Genomic DNA, 20,771 nt, shown 5'->3' with positions numbered 1-20,771 from the left:
CTGTTTCCAAAAGAGAATATATAACCAAGATATGTGGGGGGCTTCACCCTCCACACCCCTCATTCTGAGGGGCTGTGCCTCCCACACCCCCTTACTTTATATACTAACTCCAGGGTCACACTACAGTGGGGAAAAGGCCATTTATGACTTTCAACGAAATGAGTTTCAGTCAAGTGAGTTTTCAGTGAAGTGAGGTTTCAGTGAAGTGGTCCTAGTAATTTCATTTTCAATCAAGTGAGTTTTCAATCAACCGTAGTAGACCCATATATATATATATATATATATATATATATATATATATATATATATATATATATATAAAAACAAATGTAAATAAATAAATAAACAAATAAATAAATAAAAATAATTAAATAATTAGTAGGGGGTAGATGTAAAATAATGATGTAATGTTGTATCTTCTATTCATTCTTCACTGGTTGGGTTCGGAACTGATCCTCGGTTCCAACTCGGCCGAATACAGAAGCTCAAGTTTTTCCACTAGCTCATGGCTGAAACCTTTATACCATCATGCTCTAGTAAGTCTCCTCAGATCTCATTTGCCACTAAACAGATAGGGTGCTTCCATATTGGCTGTGGCTAATTGGGAAAACTTCTTTATTCATTATTAGAATATTGTGTTCTTTGCTTGTTTATAAACTTAGTGATTAGTGTTTTATTACATATTTAGTTAGTTTAGAGTGTTCATTGTTGTGCGTTTTGCTTCTGGACATCATTTTACCACTAGGCCCTTGTTCCCATTCCCTATCCAGGCTTAACTTTTTTCCTTTCAAACCAGTTTTTAGTTAGAGGGCTTCCTTTTGCTATTTTATGCTATATTTTATTAATATACAAGTTTGTTTAAAATTTGAGAGTTTGTCAAGTGAATTATTGCCTCATATTTTTTTTTCTGTACTAACTTAAAGCATCAGCTCACTTAAGTTAGAGGGCTGCCGTTGCCTGTTTGAATTAGAGGGCTACCCTTGTTTTTTCACTGTTTTTTTGACTAACTATGCTGTTAAGTTTGTCTGTTGTTATTTCATGTCATTTTTGTGGTTGACTGTATTCTGAATATGTCTAAGGCTCACAAGGAAACCAAACATTCTGGCTTCAAGAAGTATGGAAAGTGTAGCCAGAAGATGTCATTATCTGATGGTCACAGTGTTTATACTGCCTTGGAGCAGTGCATCTACAAGAATCCTGTGCCATTTGTCGCTCCTTCAGTTTAAGAGTACTGCCTGAGAGAAAAAAACAAACTTATAGTGAGAGGTTTACTGAAGTCCCCCTTCACTGAAGCACTTGAAGAAGGTCACGGCACTTCTAAATCAGCCAAGTCTCTATCCTCAAAGTCAGACAAATCAGGAAAGAGATCATCTCCTTCTTCTGGGCAATTGGAGCCAGCAAAAACATTAAGCAAAGTGACATCTCCGGATCCGAAGACTGCTGGGCCCAGAAAATCTCCTTCATTGGCTCCTTCTCTGTTGGTGCCAATGGAGTTTGATTTATGCAGCCAGTCCCTGGAATTGGAGCTGGTTTCTCCTATTTTAAGGTCTCTTCTACAGCAGCCAGCCAGATCTCCTGCTCCCTCCTCTCGATCCTCCAGGAGTCTTTCTGATGATCATGTGGATCAGTTGGTATGCAGACTTTTAAGGACACCGGTGATGGCCAAACTGTTTTCTGCTCCAACCCAGAAGGATTTGGAGCTGACCAAGACTTCCCCTTTGACATTGATTCCTCCTCCAAGCTGACCTGGGACCTCAGAGACAGAATTCCTGGAACTGATTGTAGGGGACCCATCAGTGCCAAGACCTATCCTGGGATCTTCAGGCCCGACACCTGCCCTGACAGCCTTGGTTCCATCTGAACTTGAGAAGTCTAGTAGCTGACGCTCTCTGATCAGGTCTGGGGAGGAGAGTCAGATTGGACGGTTGTTGGATCCAAACTTGCATCTCGAGGCTTCGGCGGGCATGAGCTCAGCTTCTACATTGGCCTCAGAGCCAACCCTCTTGGTTCTTGGGATGCCTTCTGGTTCTTCAGAGCCATGGGTTTCCTTAGATCAGGGGTGGGTGACTCTCGAGATAATGAGGAGAGTGCTGTCTCTACAGACAGCTCCATTCTCTGGCCCTGACATTCTTCCCCCTAAAGCACTGGTGTCTGTCTCAGCAAAACACCATCCACAGACATGTGGAGACCCTAGGCCTCAGGTTATCTCATTGGGTAAACCCCTCTCTTCTGAAACCTCTCCAGAATACCCTTCTGCAGAGGTCCTGAACAAAAAACTTTGCAAGAGGAACCATTTAAATTCACCAGAGGAGTCAGTCACTTCTGATACAGACCTTGATGAGTCAGAAGGGTCCCCACTGTAACCCTCTGAGGATGTTTGCTTTGCAGACATCCTGGTAATTCTTAATCAGACAGGCAGCTGGAAGTCCATCAACCCTTCTGAGGAGGAGTATGTATACTTGAAAGCCTTTGGGTCTCACCCTTCTGCCACTTGGGTGTCTCCGCCTTTCATCGAAAGGCATGGGAGTCTCCAGATGCAGTGGAACCTATTCCTTGAAGGCCAAACAAGTTTATTACTGCACCATCTGACAAAGATTTCCTTACCAAGGGTGTTCTAGTAGATGCTATGTTGGTGGCGGCAGCCACCAATAAGAAACATTCTGAGACATCCTCATCTTTCCATCTGCCGAACAAGGAGTCTTGAATGATGGACAGATATGGAAAGTGCACATTCTCTTCAGCATCCTTTGCACTCAGATCGCTGAATTATCTGACACACTTTACTAGGCTACAAAGAGATCTCCTGAAGGAGATAGGAGATACTCTCTAAGGTTCAGTAGCTGCAGGGGTATCAGACAAAGTTTCCTCTTAGCTCTCCACCTTAAACTCTGTGGTTAACTCCTCCATGAGGCTCATTTCTTATGCAGCAGATGGAGCAAGTAGAGTAGTGGGTTCAGGAATTTCCCTAAGGAGACATTCCTGGATGCACTTTTGTGATGTTACAGAGCCCTTTAAATTTTCCTTTGTTAATGCCTGCTTCGAAGGATCATCCTTGTTTGATCCAAAAGTCAAGGGCACACTAACCAGGTGTGAGCAAGAAGGAAAAACTCTCTCTGCCATAGGAGTCCATTTTTCTCTACCTTCTAGACCTTACCCAAAAGCCAAAAGGAAGGAAAAATGTGGTTCCAAAAATCCCAGAGAGCTTTTCAAGACACACGTGGTGATTTTTCCCCCATGGTCAGAGGGGGAAGCAGTAATGAAGGACGGCATCCACATGGCAGAGGTGGTCTGCAAAATCAGGGTGACAGGGAGTCATTCTGTGGTAATCCCTTTCAGCACTCCTGAAAGGAGCCTCATCTGTCCCTTTCTGGAAGCAGTCAGGGGTCACTTATTTTTGTACCCAGAAGCCTGGCCAGAGATAACCAAAAACAAATGGGTACAAAGTATTGTATCCAAAGGCTATTCTATAGCATTTTCCTTCCCCGTCCCAAACATAAAAAAACATCTCGGACATTCCACCCAGTCAAAGGGAACAGACAACTCTAGAACTGCAAATGTTGCTTGACAAAAGAGTCATCCAAACAGTCCCTGCAGACCAAATAGGATATGGAACTTACTCAAGGTTCTTTTTAGTGGCAAAGAGAACAGGGGGACTGGAGACCCATACTGAATCTTAGCAGATTAAACAAATCAATTAGAAAAACAAAGTTCTGGATGGTAACACTGCAGTCAGTATTCCCTTTTCTGGGAAAAGATCACTGGATGTGATTTATAGACTTCTAGGATGTGTAGTACCACATAAAATTGGATAGGCCATCCTGGAGTCATCTACTTTCGGCTGGAAGCCAGTCACTACCAGTTTTGGCTCTGTCCTTTGGTGTCATTGCAGCCCAGTTCACCAAGTGTATGGCAGTAGTCACAGCTCACTTGAGATGTCTAGAATTCTGACTGTTTCTGTATCTAGATGACTGGCTCCTAACCTCCACCACCAAGTATCTACTAGAAAAAGCAAGGGAGACCTCATTACATCTCTGCTCTCATCTAGGAATCATGATAAATTATGAAAAATCTGCCTTATTGCCATCTCATTGTATCATTTTTATAGAAGCAGATCTAATACAAAGCAATGAGGGCAAAACTTCCCCCAGAAAGAGTCCATGTACTTTGACTTCAAGTCTTAAACTTTCTTTCCAGGAGAAAAGTACAGGCATGAACAGTACTCAAAGTCTTGGGGACCATGGCAGCAGCAATAAACTTAGTTTCATTAGCGCACCTGCACATGAGGATTCTACAATGGCTACTGTTCACTCAGTGGTCCATACGACAACTTCCCATGTCCCGCCAAATTTCAATAATGGACTCTTGCAAGAAGAACCTGCACTGGTGGCTTCACTCCACTCAAGTGACATCAAATCGACCCTTTGTTCTTCCACATCCATTAGCCACAGTAATCACGGACTCTTCCCAGATAGGGTGGGGGGACATTATCTGGGAACAACAGTCCAAGGCACCTGGCAGGATCATGAGGCCCATTTGCACATCAATGTCCTAGAGATGAGAGCAGTGCTTTTAGTGTTGCAAGCATTTCAGGACTCTCGTCTACTGGGAACTGTTGCAATACAGACAGACATCATGTCAGTTGTTTAGTACATAAACAAACAAGGAGAAACCAGGTCCTACCCCTATATGTTGAGAGGACCTGAGAGTATGGCAGTGGGCAACCTCCTTCCAATGCCTTCTAATAGCAGTGCACATCCCAGGGAAATCCAGTGTGACAGCAGACAAACTCAGCATAGCAGTTATGATGCCTCATGAGTGGTCCCTAAAACAGAAAGTAGAGGAGATGATTTTCTGCAAATGGGGCCAGCCTTGCTGTGACATTTTTGCCTCATCCAAAAATGCCAAATGCAGCAGCTTTTTTGCCCTAATCCCCCCTCTGGGGGAGTCACCATGGGATGCACTTGTACACGATTGGCCCTCAGATCTCCTATACACCTTCTCTTCATTCCTGTCGATACCAAAAGTTCTTCAGAAAGCAAGCTCATTGGGAAAGAACTTAATACTCATAGCTCCATACAGGCCTCGTCAAATCTGGTTCCCCTTCTTTTGGCCTCATCTCCAGGAGGAGCCATGGGTTTTGGACCCAGTTCTGGACCTTCATGCATCAAGGATGCTCCATCCCTTTCTTCAAACCCTCACAGTGACAACTCGGCTGCTCTGATTCCAAACATAGCCAGGCTCCCTAATCTATCCTCATCTGTGAAACATATCTTGATCTCATCTCATAAGGCTTCAATGAGGAAATTATATATGAGCAAATGGAAACGATTTTCTTCCTGGGCATTAAATAACCACATTGATCCCTTTTCTACACCTATAGCATCCATTCCTGAATTTTTGACAAAGTTATTCGGTGAAGGCACAGCTGCAGCCACTATTCAAGTTCAGTTAGTGGCAATATCTAATTTTCATATAAGTGAATCAGGCCCAAATCGGATGTCTCACAGACTATGCAAAGCTTTTTTGAAGCGCACTATTTTATTAAGATCACCCATTAAGACTCCCCTGGTGCCATGGGACCTAAACTATGTTTTATCACATTTGGTTCTCCCCATACCTCTCAACCTCTTAGAGCAAGAAATCTGGACAAAGCCATAAATAATGGGGGGACAAAGGGCCAAAAATAGGGGCACTTTTAAACATCACTCTTACAAACTTACAAAGCTGATAAAATAACAGATTTTGCATTAGCATGAATTTTTCTAATGGGTATGAAGTCTGAAACTCAAGTGTCTGTCATTATTTTCTGACTTCAACCCTCAACAATTTGCCAGTGATTTGACAGAAAACAAAAATTTTATGAGAAACTTACCAAAAATATGAGGCAGAAATCTGAAAATTCTGAGAAAATCTGTACAGTTGGAGGTACGATTCTCCCCCATTTGAATCTGCATCATCCAGTGATCTAAAGTTTTTGACTTGGAAAACAATTTTCTTGATTGCCATCACTTCTGGTAGAAGAGTTTCTGAACTGGAAGCATTATCAATAAAGCCCCCCTACATGATTTTCCACAAAGACAGACTTCAAAGAAACCCATCTTTCCTACCAAAAGTGTGCTCAGAGTCGAATTTGAATCAATCCATAGAACTACCAGTCTTTTTCCTCCACCTATTGCAACAAGGCAGAATATATGCTACACCAACTAGATGTACATAGGCAATTATGCTTCTACTTGCATTGGACAGAGGACTTTAGAATATCAGAATATCTGACCAATTATTTGTTTCATTCTCAGACTCTAAGAAAGGTGCTCCTGTATCTAAAGTTACACTTTCAAAATGGCTATCAGATTGTATTACTTTTACATACAAATCTCACAACAAAGATCTCACCTTTAAAGTCAAAGGTCATTCTACAAGAGCCATAGCAACCTCTTTGACTTTTCAAGCTAGACTACCAAATGACACTATTTGTGCTGTAACTACATGGGGAATGCCACATACCTTTATCCCTCATTAAAAGTGGATTTGGCCTACAGGAACAGGGCCTCCTTTGGGTCTACTGTTCTGAAGAATATTCTCTTGTGAGCCATCCAAGAAACATGGTGCTAGGGACTCTGTCCCAACCAGATTGGTATAATGGTTAAGGTGTTTACCTTACAGACACAAGGTACAGGGTTTGATTCTCACATTGGGCAATTGGCTAGGCTAAAAATGGCCCACAAGGGTAGTTAGCCTAGTACTAATCTATGAACCAGTGAAGAATGAAGGCAAAGTAGGACAACATCACATAAAGAAGTTATGTACGCACCATAACATTCCATGTGTGTTGTCCATCTTGCCTTTATTCTTACATCCCACCCTTCTGTCCCCAGCCTTGGGCTCCTGGAGGACCCAGGGTTACAACTGGAAATTTATGTGCTCCGACCTTCTTCAGTACTCTATTTGGTATTCTATAGTTTTTATTTGGTACCTATTGTTATATCAGCAAACAAGATCTGAGGAGACTTTGTAGAGCATGATAGGATAGGGGTTTCAGCCACGAGCTAGTGGAAGACCTCGTGCCTTTGTATATGGGCGAGTCGGTACTGAGGATAAGTTCTGAACCCAACCAGTGAAGAATGAAGGCGAGATGGACAACATACATAGAACGTTATGGTGAGTACATAACTTCTTTTTTTTTTCCATTATTTTTGTTGTTATCTAAAATGATCAGTCTTTTTTGCTTTGCTTTTTTGAGCCTTCAGTCTTTGTTGAGATAATCCTACAGATGGATGGGGTAGATAGGTAGATAGCCAGACAGCTAGATAGATAGACATATAGATAGCCACACAAATATGGTATATGTAAATGCTGTTGTGCTACATCTGCTGATGATTCAAGCATCATCACTGGATGCAACTCCACAAATCTCACCATGTTTTCTTGCCTTTGTTCCTAAGCACAACTACTTGCATTCCTTTCCTTCTGATGATCATGTATCCTGACCTGCTTTTACAAAGCCTCATTTTCATGTCATTATGCATACATTACACTGTGCCTCTTCAGTGTGTGCTTTCATATGGTTATTGTATGCCCTAATTCATATGGCTTTTTGATTGTATGTCTTTATTGTTATATGAACCTATGAACTGCTACCTATCTGCACATTCTTGATTTCAACACAGCAGCACTGTAAGTGACGCTCAACTTGACTATGAATAACAGCAACAGAATCACTCCAAATGCTGCTGTAATGAAGGCTTGCTGTTCTTCTGTTTGAAAGCTTGTAAATGTAACAAAATTAGGCATTGCATTGTAACGTCATTCTTTCAAAATCTTTTCCAATGAATATTAATGCAGTGTTCCATAAATAAATTATGTTGATTTCTCACACTTTAACTGCTCTATGAATTTGTTATAGTGTAATTTCATGGGGATGATCACACTGAATTGAAATGGCAAATAGTAAGATTAGGAGATTATAATATAAACATGAAAGCAGTAGTAGGCAGATGGAAACATTATACATTTCACAGCTTTGAAATGCTGCTTGCTCGGTTCCTTTATTTCCCTGAGTAAAAGTTGGTCTTGAATTCTTTGTTGTTATTACTTATATTACATGGGTGGCAAGAGTCAGGGGCAGCATCATAGAACAGTTAGGATCCAATTTTGCCTTTCGTGTTTTGACATTTGAATTATGTCATGTAGACCTTTTTATTTTATTTATTTATAGTTCATAGTTCATAGTTATATACTAGGCTAATGAGCACCAGGTCCTTTATAAGCCTACCAGTACAATCCAATCAAATTGTTTCCCATTGTATCATGGACATTTGTTATTTTTAATGTTTCTAGAGGTTATGTGGGTGTGGTATGTTAGTTTGGTCATTACTGTTAGCCTATGTCTATCAAAGATATGGGGACCAGACCAGGGGTGATTTCTGATTTCCCATTCATTAGTCAAGTTTATGCTTAAAAAGGGTTAGGGATGGACTATGCTTCACATGGATGGGGAGCCTGTTCCTGCACATGGGGATCCTCTGACATACATATCTGTCTCAGAAACATGTGCTACCCATATCCTGAGCAAAATTTACATCCTGGATCTAGTGGTTCTGATGCTGTTCATTTGGTGGATGTACAAAAGGTCCATCAGAGTTGGATCCTAGGATGCTCCATATGCCAGGCATAGACTGCATCTCAGTAACTTGTAGGAGATAGAGTACAGAGATAGGGCTTTAAGGCAATCCATATAGGACACTGTGTTTATATCCTAGATTTTTCTTTAAGGAATGTTTGTGGGTGTTGAAACTGATGAATATGTTTATTCAGGTACATGCTGAAGGTGGGGGGGGTGCATTATACACAATGACTGGTATGATAAGGGCCAAATAAAGTGTCACTATGCCTTTTTTGGACCTGCATGTCATAACCTTACTTACAGGCTGGGCAACAAAGTATGATTTTCATATTACCTTGGCCATGTGTTGGTCAAAGGACAGATTACTGTCTACATATGTTCTCAGATCCCTGACTACTGGGTCAATTCTTAAGGGTCTCTTTTCGATGAAGTAATTAGCCTGGTTTCAATTTTCCCAAAATACACTATAATACACCTCTTGGCATTGAGTTTTAGTCCATGATTTTGGCACCAGTCATTTGTCTGTGTTAGACCCTCTTGTATGATGCTTGTATGATGGAGGGAAGTCTAGGATAAATCCCAGTTTGCAGTCATCTGTGAACTAGGGCATCCAAAAGCCCTTGACATTAGCCTTTGCCTCTGAGAAGTAGATACCAAGTAGAACCAGTCCCAGCATAAGGTCTCGAGGTACCCAATGGTGACCAGCCTCATAGTGGAGATGTTATTACCAATCTTGACTTCCTGGGTTCTGTCTGTGAGCCAGCTGACAATCCAGCAAATTATATATGGTTTTATGTCAACTTCAGTGAGTCTATCAACTTTTCCGAGTGGGGTATTCAATCAAACACCTTAGCCAGGTCCAGGTTGTAGGTATGTGCAATTTTCCCCTCATTCAATGCCTTGGTAACCTTCTCAAAGAAGTCCCCCAGATTTAGTAGGCATGATCTTCCATTGACAAAGCCAAACTGGGTTGGGTCCAATGCCTAAAGGTCACCTGTGTCTCTGTTGATTATTTACATGGTAATTCATTTCATGGCTTTACATATTAACTAGTAAGACTAATAGGTCTGTAGTTTCTGGGGTCAGTTGATAGTTCACCCTTGTGAAGTAGGAACGCAATTGCAGTCCTCCATTCTCATGGTACGAAGTCTGTTTTGAGACTATAGTTGAAAAGTTACCCACGTGGTCCTGAGATCATGTTTTCAGCTATTTAGGAGCCATCCCAGGATATTCCATGGCCCACTGAAGCTATATTTTTATGCTTAGTGAGCACTGCTAGTACTTGCTCCCTGTTAATAATTGGGGGGTATGCTAGTATGCATTTCTTGGAGGAGGGAGGGAGGGAGGGTAAGAGTGGGGGATGATGTTTGAGCTGTATTTTTCACTATGTCACTGATGTTTGCTGCCTTTGAGGTTTAGGACATAGCTATAGAAGGCCTTGTGTTTGTGTGGGGCTATATAATTGCTGGACTTAATTAGTTCTTTTAATATCCTGTTTAGTTTAATTAGAGAGCTCCTGTCATTGTGGGAGTTGCTTATTCCGATTTTAGCCATCCCTTTTTTTTTTCTTTTGTTATATACCTCATTAAGGTTAGGATTCCACCAGTGTGGTTTGTTTTTAGAGTTTGTTTTGGGCTTACTTCTAGAAGGTACAGCAGTTTCTATACAGCCAATTACATGGTTGTACAGGGTTTCTGGGAACAATTACATATAGGATGTTGTAAACTCAGGGTTGGGAGGGGCACTGAATTTTAATAAATGATCACTTAGTAGGCTGTAGTTTGCTTTGTAATAGTTTCTAACTGTTTCATGGTTTGCTGGGGTTACTGAGTTGATTTTTCTTTCAAAGGAGACAGCTTTGTAGTCCAATCTCACCAGCGAGGATGTATCACAGGGCAGGAGGTGCAGCTTTCTCCCATATTGATGAGCACCAGGTGTGTGCACTGTCTGGTCAAGGGTATTTGTGTTAATAAAGTCCAGTAATCTTTCTGCTTGCAAGTATGAGGCAGTGTATATTTCACAGTCTATAAAGGGGTAGTTAAAGTCCCAATGAATAGGGTATTTGGTTTAGTGATGAATGTTCCAGTAGGTTTAGATATTAGCAATGTAATTCTATGTACGCAGAAGGTGGCCTATAGCTTGCTAGGGTATGGTATGGGACTTTGAGGTGATTTATTCCAGGGCCTTGCCACTGCACAATTAGAAATTGCACTGGCAATGATTTCTTATTGGAAAAAGCATTCAGCATTATTCCATTCTTCTTTTTTTTCTGCATGCTATTGATACTCAAGCAATTCCACCTCAAGCATGTGTAGAGAAACCCTTTGTATTAGACAGAAAAATCAGTGTTTAATGTTGTACAATGAGGGAACGGCTTTCCTCAGCTGGGAATATCTTGACAATAGGACTTTCATAAATACTGAATATGTAGTTATAAAGTAAGCAAAACGCCATCCTCTAATGAATTTATGGAACCTTATCTTTGAACCTGAATTTTCCGGTTCATAGGAGATTATTAGGCTAACAGCATAAGAGGCCTTACAAGCCTAGTCAATATAACAAGATTTTACCCAATATATGGGCCATGGGGAAAGTCTATGGCATGGGTTGGTGCCTATGCCTTGGGTATGTTACAGATTGCCCTTGTCCATAATGGACATAGGCACTACCCCAGGTATGAATCTGTGATTCCCCATCCATTAATCCAAATTGCATTTGACGTGGGCCATGGAAGGGCTCAGCTTAATTGAATAGGAAGTCTATTCCAAAGAAGGAGAAATCTCTGAGACACATAACTGTCTCTCCAGCATGTCTTGTTTGAGTCAGTGTCCAAGTTTAGATCCCTAGATCAGGTGACCCTTGTGCTGTTTGATTTGTGGATGTGTAGCTGCTCCATTGGGGCTGGAGTTGTGAGGACAGGCATAGGTCACCCCTTAATAGCTGGTAGGAGACAGAGTCTAAAGGGATAGGGATTTTAGTCTACCCACACAGGACATGTTGTTTATACCCTGTATTTTTTTTTGTAAGGAACCTCTGAGGTCACTCTAGCTGCTGTAAGTGACTATTCAAGTACATGCCAAATGGCACATTGTACTCTATTATCGGTTTAATGAGGCCTAAGAACAGCTGGACTATAATTTCCCTGGATCTGGATGCTATACCTTTACTTATAAGTTTTGCCACATAGAGGGAGTTCATCACCACTGTGGACACATGGCAGTCAAATTTCAGGCTACTATTTATCTGTGTACCTAGATATCTTACTTCTGAGTCTACTCTTAGGGGTGTGCTACAGATGTTGTAATTTTCCAACTCTTAGGGGTGTGCTGCTGATGCTGTGATTTGCAGGGGTATTTCACCTCCTTAAGCATATGACAATGCATTTTTTTTCACATTTATTCTTAGACCATGGTTCTGGCACCAGTCATTTTTCTGATCTAGACCTTAGAAGCCTTCCACAGTAGCCTTGACTTCAGAGTAGTATATTATGAACTGGAATGATTCTAGCACTGAGCCCTGTGGCACACCACTAGAACTAGCCTCTTGCTTAATATGAATTCACTAACTTTAACCATGTGTCCTATTAGTGAGCTAATTGGCTATCCAGATAGTGACATAGGGATTTATGATTTATTCCCAGTTTTGTATATTTATTTATAACACCTGAGTGGGGAATTGTGTCAACTGTATTGGCCAGGTTGAAGTAGGCGGGATGTACTGTTTTACCCTCTTTCATGGCCTTAGTGACTTACTCAAAGAAAATCAAAACAGATTTAGTAGGAATGACTTGCCCTTGGCAAAGCCGAATTGAGTCAGGTTCAGTATTTGGAGGTTTCCTATGTCATTATTCATCAGGTCCATGATTATTCTTTCCAATGCCTTACATATTAGACTAGCCAAACTTAAGGGTTTGTAATTTCTCGGGTGTGTCTTCCACTCTAAAAGCCTGTCTAGAGGCTGTGGTTAAATAGAAATGCTAATGGACCTGAGAAGTCCTGATTTAAGCTGTTTAAAAGGCAACCTGGTATGTCATTAAGCCCCATTGAAACCATGTTTTAGCATTAGAGAGTGCAGTAACAACTTGTTCTTTGGTGATAATTGGTGGTGGAGTGGTGGAGGGTATTTCTTGGGGGAGAAATGGGGGTGATGGTGAGGTGAAATCTGAGCTAAATTTGTCAGCCAGCAGATTTGCTATCTTCTGAGTATAGGTGATGCCATCTACAGCTAATTATGCACATTGCTGGGTGTTGCCTTTAAGAATGCAGAAATAACTGAAAAATTCGTTATGGTTATCCTTAGCTTTGGTGGTTATTTTTACCTCAAAGTCTGCTTTCAGAGACTTGACAAGTTCCCTCATTTTTTGGTTTAGACTAGTGTGAGACTTTTTGCTGTGTTGTGCACATTCCCTACTACTTCTTGACAGGATTTTCTTTCTTTTGTTGTACAACCTATTAATACTGGAGGTTCACCAGGATGGCTTGTGTTTACTCTTTGATATGGGTTTATTTCAGCCTGGTACTGCCATTTCTATGCAGTTGTTTATATGGTCATGCAGGGCTTTTGTGTATGCCTCTGCATAGCTTTCTGTGTTTTTTGGATTTGGGGGAGCTTGGAAACTGGCAATGCTATTCCTTAATAGAGAGCAATTTACCTTACAGAAGTTCTTAAAGTTTTTGAGATTAGGCTGGGGGACTAGTTTTACCTTTATTTCAAGACAGACCACTGTGTGATCTGATCTTACCAGTGAGGACATCACACGAGGGGTGGTGCAGTGCTCTCTTGTATTTGTGAGTTTCAGATCTAGGATACTTGTTCCCCTAGTGGGAGTGCAGACTAGCTGCTCTGAGCATTTGAATTTACAAAGTCAAGAAATCTTTGGGCCTGCATGTTAGTGGTCATGTGTGCCTCCCAGTTAATGGAGGAGTAGTTAAAATCACCCATGAGTATTGTATTGGGCTGGATGGTGAATGATTCTAGAAACTTCTGGTATGATGTATGGGTTTCCTGGTTCATGGTAGTGGATATGTATATTCTAAGAATATAGCAGTGACACCTTTAGCTTGTCCTGAGTAGCTTTTGTAATGTTGGAAGGTTTGTTTGTTTGGCAATGCCTAAAAGGCACTATAGGGATAGATAATGTTTTGGTCAATATCCAAAAAACTAGAGGTGACAAGTGAAGAACACCCCTTTAGAATGACATCAGTAGCTAAGCCAATTGTTAAAGCTGATAATTTTCTGATGGTATTGTGGCATCCTCCTTGGAGATGGTAGAATGCTGCTCATTGCTAGACTCACACCTGCCTGTGACACATATACTGAGAGCTCAATCATGTCTCTCTTCTCTCTTCAAGGAGATGACTGAGTCATACTGGTACTTATGAGTAAGAGGCCTGAGTGCTTGAGTGATCCTGGCCACTGAAAAGCAACAGAATGTAACCTTCTCCTTATCCAGGCTGGTAAGAGGGCCATCAGTGTTTCTCACAATGGAGTGTCCTATGACTGGAATATTAGGATGTGGAGTTTTTCACCTTATGGGCTTGGTAGTTGAGGTACAATGAGATCAGGCTTTACATATCATGTTGGAAAATGTCTTATTTGTATGCAGGTGCTGTTTCTGAGAACAGCATCTGAGGAGGCCTTTGAAATTTGGGTAAGTTACATATGAGCAGCTACGCATATGTGTGTCTCTATGTGTGTGGTCCTTTGTGGGTGCAGTGTGTGATGTGTGCGAGTTGCTGACAACATGTTTGTTGCTGTCTGTGTCTGGGTGTGAGAGTCTAGCCTCCATTGTCAATGTGTAAGTACATCTCACACATACTGTATTTGTCTGTTTGAGAATTAAGTGGCTGTCAGTGTACATAAGGTAATTACTACATTGTCTGAGGATGTTCATGTCCACCAAGCTGGATGCAGAGATAGCAGGAAAGTGCCCATCCATGATTGCAGGTTCTCATGTATACTGTACTTGCAAGGGATAGGAGCAGAGTGTGTTTGTAACCAGATGAGGGAAGGTGCTTACTTGGTGTAATCTGCAGATAACCTAACCGTTGATGCTGAACAGTACCCAAACCAGATGCTCTCTGATCTGCAATAGTCCTGGATAATATAATAAGCTAAGATAAACCTAAATAGCCTTAACTAAATGTGTAAATGCTGCTCACCATGAAAACTAGTTGCTCCATGAGCAATGCAGGACTGAGGTAAAGTTCTGAGTTGTTTTTATAGGGAAAATTCAACTTCTGGTGATTGCGTACATACAAGGCATCAGTGACCACTGCTGTGAGAAGAGCAGCTTTGCACAAACACAGAGTGTAGCTTTGCACAAATGTGAGGCGGGCGGGGGGCAGAATGCAGACACAGGAAACAGACATAGGAATAGAATAAAACTGCTTAAATGCAACTCAAAAGCTAATGCATTCAGTTTTGATGCTAGAAGATCAGAATACTGTTGGCTATTTCCCATAATAGGTGCTTGAATTAATTTTCAAATACTAACACTGCACTGTACTCATATTTAAATCATCCTTCAGATGAGATGTTTCACTGAGGACTCAGCTCCCTGGGTTGGATAAAGCTTAGCAGGGTGAAAAAGACCCCATGATATTTATTGAAGACTAGTGATGCTTTAGTACCATACTTACCTAACACCTATTTTACATTTTCAGATAGATTCAATAAAATAGTTTTATTTTTACCAGCAACATATTTTTACATAGCTAATTTATAGCATTTTCAGTGACAATACTCAAATCTCATTTCCTACTCTAAAAAAATTATTTTCATCTTGCTTTCCACACATACCAGACACATGAGAAAATCATCTGCATTTCATCCACTTTTACAATATTCCTCCCATCATATTATTGTTCAGCTTAATTTGTTTTATTACTTTCCCGTTACACAGCCTTTTGTAGCACCGTACACATTTTTGGCCTATCATAGAGGAATATAAAATTATTTACAGTGTTTTTCTTCATGAAGCATGACATTTCCTTCCTTGTCATTGTTTACACAACATCAAAACGTTTAACAGATTGTGTCTTCAACATTTTATTTAATTCTTATCTGTTAACCAGCTTAAGCATTTTATTTTTCTTTATTTTATTTTTATTTGTTAATCAGGATTGAACACTGAACCCTGTGAACTATATTAGGTTGAACCTTGGTAACCTGGTATATGGCTGATGAAATAAGAAATAAATATTATTAATACAAATCATGTCAAAAAGTAATGAGCGACATATCAAGCATTAAACAGCTATTAAAAACAGGTATCTAAAACATTGACATAAAAGAAGAGAGACAATTAAATACAATGTTGTAATAACTTTGTATTCATTTGTATGGTAGGTAAAAAATGACAGAAGTAAGGAACTGTTCTTTGAACTGATTATGCAACACAAGCTGTTGCATGACAAGGAAATCGAAAGAGAGCTGTGCGAGAGAAAAGGGAAGAGGAGAAGAGAAAAGAGATGGGTATGGGTAGTTAAAATAACCTCCATAAAAAAAGCTTTCCATTTAGGTTCATAGGTTCATAGGTAGGTACTAGGCTATCGGCCCAAGGGCCTACGTAAGCCTAGCCAACAAGGTTCCCTGGCTTACGCCACCCAAGAAAGTTATTTTCCTGTGCCACTGTTGAGCAGAGACACAGAAGTGATCCCCGGGTTGTATTTCCTATTTCCCATCCACTCATCAAGATTTTTCTTGAAGAGTGCTAATGAAGAACTTTGCCTGACATAGATGGGTAGCCTGTTCCAGAGTATGGGAAGTCTCTGGGACAGGAATCTATCCCTCCAGCATGTCCTGTTTATTGTGGTGACAAGGTTTAGGTCTCTAGAGCGTGTAGCTTGGAGGGATTGGGATTTCTTTAAGTGTAGCATGTCCAACAGCTCTGGGTTTGACATAGGTTTATATGTTAGGCAGAGATCGCCTCGGAGTAGGCGATATGATACGGAGTAAAGCTGGAGTTTTTTGAGGCAGTCAGTGTAGGGCATTTGTTTGAGGCCAGTACTCCTCTTTGTGAGGTACTGCTGTGGCCTTTCCAGCTGCTGCAGATGTCTTTTGAGGTACATTTCAAAAGGGGCATTGTACTCTATAATGGGTCTAATGAGTGTCGAGTAGAGGGGGAACAATGACCTCTTTTTTCCTGGATGAGAACCCTTTTATGATGAAGTGTGCCATGTAGAAGGACTTCCTGACTACTGTGGGAATGTGACTATCAAAGGAGAGACTACTGTCCACCTGGGTCCCAAGGTCTCTTATCACACATTCAGTGTTAAGTAGAGTGCTGCCTATGTGGTAGTTCATGGGTACAGAGTTTTTACCAAAGGGGATGACACTGCACTTTTTGGTATTGAGCTTAACACCAAAGCTCTGACACCAGGCATCTGTCTCAGCAAGGCCCTTCTGTAGGATGTCCACATCATTTGGGGACTTGACTATGGCTCCTAGTTTGCAGTCATCTGCGAACTTCATTAGCCAGAGGCCTTCTGTGTTAGCCTGTGCTTCAGAGAAGTAGATACCAAACAGGAGAGGTCCCAGGACGAAACCCTGTGGTACTCCACTTGTCACTGCTATGAGGTCAGATTTGGAGTCTGCAACTTTTACAGGGTGGGTTCTGTCAATGAGCCAGTTGGCAACCCATCTTGTGACATAGGGATTTATACCTAGTTTAGTGAGTTTAGCTATAATTCCAGAATAGGGGATGGTGTTGAAAGCCTTGGCGAGGTCAAGACAGACTGTGTGAACCACCTTACTCTCATCTACAGGTTTGGTGACTGCCTTAAAGAAGTCGATCAGGTTCAGGAGGCATGATCTGCCTTTCACAGATCTGAACTTGGTGGGATCCAGAGTTTGGAGGTTACCAATGTCTTTGTTTATGAGTTCCATGATGATACGTTCCATGGCCTTGCAAACCAGGCTCGTCAGGCTAATAGGTCGATAGTTCCTGGGATCAGTGGTGGCTCCTCCTTTGTGGAGTGGGATAACTGTTGCAGTGTGCCATTCAGTGGGCACAAAGCCTGATGCAAAGCTATTATTGAACGTGGTGCTTAAGTGGGGAGCCAGTTTGTTCTGAAGTTCATGTAAAACGCAGCCTGGCTTGTTGTCCGGTCCCATGGATGCTGTGTTTTTAGCTTTAGAGAGTGCAGCTTTTACCTGCGTAGTTGTGATTACAGGGACTCTGCATTCTTCCTGTATAGATATGGGCCCTTTAGGGGGTGAAGGGGGGGTAAAGTTAGCACTGAACCTATCTGCCTGGATGTTGGCAATATCAGTTGGTTCTGGAATTTTCGTGCCATTGTGCTGTAACTCAGAGCAGATCTGGGTGTTGCCATCGAGATTCTTGACATAGCTATAGAATGAAATAAAGAAAACACTCCACTACCATATAAAGTATCCAACTTGAGAAAAAATGAGTTAAAATCAAAAAACAATGCTGGATACACACGGCAAGTACTTTAATATAAACAAAAAGTAAGCGCTTTCGCGTCCAGCTGTCGCTTCATCAGACTACATTTATAAAACACAATGACATGTTTAAATAGTGTGATGTTACTGAAACAGAACAATCATAAGCCTGTCAATCACAAACACTAACTGGAACATTAATTTACACAAACATTTAAAAACACATTCCTATTAAAATTTAATTATATATTAAAATAAAATATGTACTAAAGAATATATACATATGTATGTGACAACTAAATCTGACAGTCTATAACAGATGTAAAACTACTAGTGCTTAAGGTTCAGGTCCAGTATATATTATTTAGTACTTTCACACCAACATGAACAATCACAGAGTCATATTTTTAATTGTTGTGGAGTGACCTGAGTGCGTGGGTTATGTGGCGGATCCTGGCACCCGACAGGCAGTTGACAGTAACCTTCACCTTGATTAGTGTGTTGGGTACGTTGTTTTGCCTTATTGGCTGCGGTTGAGTGACACACTGAGTCTGTGTGCTATGTGTCATTTGGTTTGTGTTGGGGGATGGAGGTTGCTTACATTTCTGCTTTGGAGGTCTCTGTTGCTTAGACAGATTATTATTGAGAGCCTCCGCAAATGTTTTTATGTTACTATGCATGGATTTTGGTGATGTAGATTTAGTGAGACTATGTGATTAGTATGGTGTGGTGCAAATGTTTACCTTCTCCTAATGACTGTCAAGTTCAGTCTTGGTTGGAGAGAGCTTTACCTCCAGTTTGGATAGATAAGTGCATCTCTCACAGGTTGTAGTTTTGGGTGGTAGGAGGAGAGGGTTGTCTGTGTACATGAGTCAATTTCTACATTGCCTCAAGATGCCCAGATTCATCAGATAGACAGGAGAGAACACTGGGAGCTGACCCTTGGGCATGCCTGAATAAAAAACTATTTTCCTCTAGACAAGTGAGGAAAGTGAGTACAAGAGCTGTTTTTCTCTAAGCAAGTGAGAAAAGTAAGTACAAAAAATGTTTTCCACTAGGTAATGAGGAAGGTTGAGTGCTATAGTAATTAGTAGCTTATTTAGTGCTTACAAGTTCTGAACAATTGCTGAGCACGAATAAGCAAATTTAAGTGCTAAAACTAAGAATCTGTATCTGCACTAGACGAGTTACAGGACAGAAACAAGTGCAAATGCAGGGTTTCAAATCAGAAATATATTTCCAGCTTTTTGTTTCATTTGTATTGATTTATTTGCCTTATCCTTTAAATACAACTGTGGTAATAATAGGTTCATAGGTTCATAGGTTCATACTAGGCTATCTGTCCTGGGGCAATAAGCTAGCCTAGCTGTTCTGTATGGCTTTTACCACCCCTTGATGAGTATACTGTGCCCTTTCTGTTTAGTTTACTGTGTGCCTCTGTTCTATAGTGTGACACGGAGTAATCCCTGGGACAACTATGATCCCCCCCATCCATCTCCAGAGAGATTCTTCTTGAGATTCCAGCAGGGGTGCTCACATGACATGGAGAACTGGAATAGGATCTAGGAGGAAGAACCTCTGGTTAATGAACCTGTCCTCCAGCAAGTTCTATCTATTTCTGTGTTGGCTCAAGGTTCAAATCCCTTGAGCGTGTGGGGGTTGGATTTACTGAGTTTAGGATATTGTTTATTTTTCTGATTTGACATAGATTTGTTAGGCAGGGCATAGATGCATATAGTGAGCAACTGAGTACTGAGTAGTAGAGCTGTGTTTTTAACCGAGCAGCAGTGCATGGCATTTTTGATCCTCTGTTCTCTTGGTTGGGATAATTTTGGGGTCTTTCTAAATGCTGCAGGTATGGTAAAAAGTAAATCCCAAGGGGATTTGTAATTCTATATGGGCCTGATGGATGATGAATATGAATAAATTAGATGACTTTCCTCTGTGATGAGTGTAAAAAGATGAGGTGTTGAGGTGGGCTGTGTAGAAGGTCTTTCTTAACTCTTGTGGTTGGTTTGCTAGATTGTTATCATCAGGCGTCCCCTTGTCCCCCTTGGCTTTCTCTGTATTCTCATACTTAATGGGTTTCGCTGTGGGTTCATTTTTTTGCCAACCGTATTAAGCATATTTTTTTTATTATATTTTATTTTTGGCCATTAAACCATGGCGCAAGGCTCTGGATCTTATCCTATGCTGAGAGTTTTTTTGTCTCTCTGGGTCCTAGTTTGCAGTCTTTGTGTTCATTGGTGTCTGCAGTATCTGAAGACCAGGCCATAGTCTTCCACGCTGGTGGTACAAACGGAAGGGTCCATATACAAAGACCTGTGGGTGGACAGAGTACAACCTCTGTGATTGTCGACCGCTTTCTGATCCCTGTGGCTCTCACAAAGTTCTTTCTGTGATTTCTGTCTTTGGTTTGAGCCATCTAACCATCTTGTGACATAGGGTTTATTTAAAGCTATAAGGCTATGCTGAATCATGAAGTGGGGTATTAATGTGTGTGCCTTGCAAGGTCCAGATAGGCTGTGGCTGTGGTCTACCTTCTTTGGTGACTGTGGTTACTGTGTCAACCTAAGAAGTCAGGTGGATCTGCCCTGATCTGCCCTTTCCAAAAGGATGCTCTGTAGGATAGGATGTCTGGTCCTGGGGCCCCATGCTAGTCTTTTAGAGCCTCATAGATCCTCCCTTGACTAAGCTTTGCTGCCAGCCATTATGGCTTATGGGGCAATAGTTTGAGGTA

Source organism: Protopterus annectens, chromosome 2.part2, assembly GCF_019279795.1.
Source record: "Protopterus annectens isolate FY-2018-M chromosome 2.part2, PAN1.0, whole genome shotgun sequence".
Classification (NCBI taxonomy): domain Eukaryota; kingdom Metazoa; phylum Chordata; order Ceratodontiformes; family Protopteridae; genus Protopterus; species Protopterus annectens.
This window is presented reverse-complemented; position numbering follows the sequence as displayed.